Raw genomic sequence first — 6137 nt, forward strand, 5'->3', positions numbered from 1 at the left:
CCTTAAAGCGCCTCCAGTTTCAACCCCCTGCCATGGACAGGGACGCCTTCCACTAGACCAGGTTGCTCCAAGATCCATCCAGCCTGGCCTTGAACACAGCCAGGGATGAGGCATTTGGTTTAGGGAAAAACCTAAAATGGGGTGTTAGGTTTAGGAATTAGATTAGGGGAAAACTCGTAGGGAGCAAGAATTGTCTCTAGAATGACTTAAGCTTCACAGGGATCAGACTCTTCCATAATTCAATAACAGTTCAGCTTCTACCAACACAGTTGAGTTCACCTCAGCCTTCATACTGCACAGGAGGAAGGGGAGCCTCTGAGATAGAGGGCTCCTGTCCCATAACTATCACCAAGCTGCCAGCATTTCCTAAGTCCTGAGTCAGTTCCCTCTCCTGTTGCATTTCCAAACCGTGAGGCTGGCAGCTTGCCATCAGCCTGATGCTAATAATGCCTTTCTTACAAGAGAGCAAGCAGACCATCAAGTGGATATCCTGCTAAGATGTACTGAAGCATTTTGCTTCATAAATACTACTTCCTGTAATTGCAATTGCAGTAACAGTGTTACGTTACTCTGCTCCTTTTGCTCGTGAAAGGTGATGAGGTCACATTTCATAGTTCGGAAAATTGGAAATTTTTGTGGTTCCACCCATGCAGTAAAAAGAAAAAAAAAAAAAAGAAAAAGGATAATACTGTTCTGGCAGTTTGTTTTCCTTCAGATTCCTACTCTGAGGTGGTGTTCTCAGCTCTGTTTCATCACCAGCTCTCCAAAAGTAAACAACCCAGTAAATAATTACAGTCTGGTTTTGAAGGCTAATTTAATGACAGCAATAGAATTCTCTCCCTGGAAAAAATCTCCCATGAGATCTCTCTCTCTGAAACTATAAACCTTCCCTGACGCTGTAAAATACTGGCCTTTGGTGGCGATCAGCTGTAAGGACAATTCTTACAAGCAGATGCCTCCTCCTGTGGCACATTAAACCTGTTTTCCATGGCTACTGAAGCAGTGGAAGGGAGACCTTCTCCTCATCTCACCTGAAGCAGTCTAACTGCTCTGTGACTTCTGGTGTTTAGTGAGGACATCTTGCTGCACTCCAGTGTAAGAAAGAAGCTGACCAGGTGTTGTGTCTCTAAATCAGAGATAAACACAGAAGAACAAACATAGAAGAAATTCTCTATTTCTGCAAAGCCATTTTTGTCTTCACTACTTTTCACAGCCAGGAAGCATTTTTATTAATGATGTTAAGGAACATGCTGGTTTATGTGAGCACTGAAACCCTGGGAAATCGAAAAAAAAGGCAGGAATATTTAAGAAATTCCAGCATTTTGAGATATCTTAAATGGGAGATACAGGGTTTTCTTTCAAAGGCTAAATTTGGTTTTCTACTGCAAAAGGATTCTTGCAGCCCACAGAACCACTGAAATTCTTTTACCTGAACTCTGGCGTGAATATTTATGAACATTTACAGATCAAGTGGTGATTTCTTGAATTTTTGGGTTTGCTGTATTCAGTGGGGTTTTTGTTTGGGTTTTTCATGTTTTTTTTCCATAGAAAACTACCCCTGTGATGCAGAGAATCCCATCACTTCTCCATACAGATTTTCCAGATCGTCAGTTGTGAATTATTTTCTTTTTTGGCAAATTATTTTACCTTTGGAAATGGAGAAAGTGCTTACTAGCAGTGACACACTTAAAAGATACCCATGAAGGGTGACTCCACCTCTGAAGTGCAGCATGGGAATGCAGTGGGTGCACTGCTGGCTCAGGGCACTATACTGTGCTGTAATTATAAATGCCTGAAGCAAGCAGAGGCACATCTTCCCATACCAGATGATAATACAAGAGGAAGAGGGAGATAAGGCCCACGTTCAGGAAAATACGTGCTTAGCCAAAGAAGACTTTGTGTCCTCATCCTTTTTCCTTTCTTACCCCCTTCCATTAGCCTTCCCTCTCCCCACTCCTTTCACTTTTTCACCATTTAATTTGCCCTTCCCAAGAATGGCCACCACTTAAAATGACAGTATTTATTCCTGTTCTAATGGAAGGTGTCTGGTATAGTAGAAGGTGCTCCCACCCGTGGCAGGGGGTTGGAACTGGAGGAGCTTTAAGGTCGCTTCCAACCCAAACTGTTCTGTGATTCCGTGACGTTCATGATAGTTACTCTGCTCATGATCTACACTGCTGTCATATCTCCATTGTAAACTCTGGGCAGAACTTGTTTTTCTGTTACTGCACAGAACCATCACAACTGGGATCCCAGGCATGGTGGGTGTCTTGCACCAACACCGTAAATATGGTGAAAACAGTAGAAGAACACACCAAGCAGGCAGTTGTGGAGGCTGCCCCAGAAAGCTGCTGCCTCTTGTTCTGCACCCATCACCCACATACACTGCTGGGCTGCCCCAGATTTTGTCTTGTGATGAAACGGGCAGGCTTCATGCTCCCAGGGCTTTAGCCCAGGGTCTCTCCTGGTGATTTCCACCTATTAAAATTACTTGAAAACCCATTTTAAAAACTAAACCATGGAGGAAGCAGTCCTGCCCTATGCACTGGGAAAATGCTTAATAAATATAAAAGGCCATTACTTACTGAGGTTGTCAACGTGGCTTCTCCAGTTTAACACGAGTTTCTTGGCTCCCTGGGGTCTGTGTAAGGAAGTAAAAGGTTTGTCAAGGAAGGAATTTGGAAATCAGCTAGCATGGTGTCAGCCAAATCAGAATAGGTTCCAGAAATCCTTCATCCTACTCCTGTAATTTAGTAACTGTTAGTAACCTTTCTTTAAGGAATGTTTTATGTTGGGATGCGAACAGCAGACAGGAGAAGTAAGATGTTTTTTGTTGTTTCTTTATTCATATCCATGTCACCTCATGTATTTCTGGTCCTTGCCACCCAAGACAGGAATTGCACTTGTCCTAACTTCTGATTTTGGTGCTACAATTGTCTCTCACTGCTGACAGACCTGTTTACACCAGGACCAACTGGATGCCAGTCTTACATTGCTTCCTTCAGGAGCTGTGACCTGAGGGCATATAGAGACATGAAACAGCCTTTCCAGAGCCAGGTGCTGTTTCATCTCTACAGTGAGAATGCAATTGTAACGAACCAGTTTCGCTAACATTTTGGTAGACTTGTCCACTCATCTCCTTCTGCTGTATGGTGTTTGCAGTCTGCTTTTATCTATGTATCTGTGGTGCTCTTTACTTCCATCTCCACCATTGCATTTCTGAATCCTAGCTATATTTTCCTCTGGAATACACAACAGAAGAAATTCAGAGATAAATATTACAGGGACTGACATCTTCTAGTTATCAAGAATGGTGCTTTTATGAAGCTGGAGCATCTCTCTCTTTGTCATAGTGTGAGGAATTTAACTCCTGGTTGCCATTTAGCTCAGCCCAGCTCACCAACAGAGCATAAAACATGTGACAGGTGACCTGCAGGTCCTTAACATCTCAAGTTTCCCAACAGCTCACCATAAAGAGCCTCTGCTGGCTGGATGTTTCCCAGTCTTAAAAGAGCAGCTCTTGGGAAACACCTAAGGAAGATGTTTTCAGAGACTTTGCTCTTCCCCCTTTCATGTGCAGCTAATACACATGCTTGTCATCAATGAAATTGCACATATTATGTATGTTTCTAGTGCTGTATCCATAATTATTAAAATAATAATCTAATTATACTGATTTCATCTGAGAGTTGAGAAACTTTTGAAAGGTTTGTAAGTGGGTAGCAACCAAATTTCAGTGCACTCAAGCTTTCTGCCCACGCAATACAAATTAACTGCTGGGAGGGAAGTAGTTCACTATAGGGCAGAGCGCCCCTGCAATTACCAGGTTCAACAGCGACCTCAGAAATGTTTGTGAACAAAGCTGCTGCTTGTGCAACAGCAGCCTTTGCTCCTGGCTTAGCTGCACAGGGGTGCACACAAAGTGCATGCACTGGACAGGGATTTGTGTTTAGAACACTGATTTCTGCAACTGGGACAATGACATTTTAGGAGATGAGAGATTTGTCTACAGCTTTGCTTCTGAGGAAATTAATACTTTTAACAAAAATGTTCTTCCTTCTGAAATCTGGCCCTGCTTGACTCTTTGACACTCTCCAGCTGAATAACCACAGTCCTCACAAACTGTAAGCCACACATACCTCTTCGTTCATGTCATAACTGTGATATAGGTCATGTAGTACATTTTAACATTACACATACACAGGTATATTCCTCATAATCTGAGCTCTACCGAGGTTAGCTAGTGCAGCAGCTCACACCCATCAGCTGCTTCTGGGTTGATCTGCTGCTTCCCTGACTCATCGGCTGCTTCTGCACATAGAGCCTTGTGACTTGGGGGTGGCCAACTGTGCCACTTCTGTGGGAGGGCAGAGTGTTGCTTCAGGCCACCTTTTCCTTACTGTTCTTTTCACCCACATTTCTCTCCTTACTCAACTCTGCTCTGTTTCATCCTCTTCTCCCCACCGCATTGCCTGCTGACCCACACTATGTCCGCTTTACTCAGCTGAACATCTTGTTTTCACCACTGCTGCAGAGCAATGCCAGAGCCCTCACTGCTCATCTTGGGCACTCTCAAGATGAACGTGGCCAAGAAACCATGCAAGCGGATGGGGGTTGGAGGAAATAATTTGTGTGCTTGCAGCCCAGAAAGCAGCCATATCCTGGGCTGCATCAAAAGAAGCATGGCCAGCAGGTCGAGGGAGGCAATGCTCTCCCTCTACTCTGCTCTGGTGAGTCCTACATCCAGCTCTGGGGTCCCCAGCACAAGAGGGACATGGAGCTGTTGGAGCAAGTCCAGAGGAGGCCACAGAGATTCTCCAAGGGCTGGAGCACCTCTGCTCTGGAGACAGGCTGAGAGAGCCGGGCTTGTTCAGTCTGGAGAATAGAATGCTCCAGGAAGACCTTAGGGCAGCTTCCAGTGCCTAAAGGGGCCGAAGAGAAAGCTGGAGAGGGGATTTTTACAAAGGTCTGTAGGGACAGAACAAGGAGGAGCCTTTGGCTTTAACCTGACAGAGGGGAGATTTAGACATGAGGAAGTTCTTCCCTGTGAGGGTGGTGAGGCACTGGCACAGGGTACCCAGAGAAGCTGTGGCTGCCCCAACCCTGGCAGTGTTCAAGGCCAAGGTGTTCCTTCCCATGGCAGGCAGTAGGAACTGTATGAGCTTTAAGCTCCCTTCCAACCCAAATCAAACTGTGATTCTATGAAATATGCTGTGGGGTGGGAGAACGTCACTAGTGGCTTATGACCTGCGCTAAGCTGTGAAACAGAGATTTTTCTATGAAAGGAGAAGAATCTGCACTTGGATGTATGGGAGACTCTGGCAAGTGGCACTGTCTGGGTAACATAAACAGTGTACCAAGTTTGGCGAGGACCTGGCTTGCGGTGCCAACCCCATCTAGTCAGTAAATCTCCTACTGTCAGGGTTTTACTACCTTGAATCAAGTTATAGCTGCTAAACTGCATAGTGCTTCATTGCAGGTTGCAACAGCCAAGAACACTATCTTTTCAAGTGCTTGATCATATACACTTGCTCATTAAGTCTTGCTATCCACCCAGTTTCTTCCCTGAGGGCAGCTCAGGGCATGGGAGGAGCCATTATGGGTTAAACTGCTAGAGCCCAAGGAGACTGACAGAGCAATACAGTCCTGAAGCAGCTCCAGGACCAACGAGGTTTGCTTGATCTGTTGCTGATGAGCACTGCAAACAGCCCTGGACTGCTGGGAACACCCTCTGCACACCAAGAGAAGAGCAGAAGTGCAGGAGCACCCAGGGAGGAGCTGAGAGCACAGCTGAGATGTGCCCATGCTGTTCACAGCAATAGAGCAAAGATAATCTGGCTGTGCTGACACAGAAAGAGGATATCCATAATTCATCTCGGCTTTCTTATCTGCAACAGCAGGGAAGGCAATGTGTCACTTGGAAGGGCTGCTGGCAGACTTGGTGAGCATGGGGACAGGCAAGAGGAGAGTGTGGAGCACATGTCCCAAGAACATGGCAAACAAAGCAGATAGTACCTGGGAGCTTCTCTTGGTCCCGCAGGCAGTTCTGGATGCTGTCTCCTAGTGACATGGGGTTCACAAGCATCTGCCTCTCCTTGCATGTTCACACTTTCCTCCCGAAGCTCCACCTGGAGCAG

Source organism: Pezoporus occidentalis, unplaced genomic scaffold, assembly GCF_034315485.1.
Source record: "Pezoporus occidentalis ecotype Australia unplaced genomic scaffold, CSIRO_AGI_Poc_V1 ctg275, whole genome shotgun sequence".
NCBI classification, from domain to species: domain Eukaryota; kingdom Metazoa; phylum Chordata; class Aves; order Psittaciformes; family Psittacidae; genus Pezoporus; species Pezoporus occidentalis.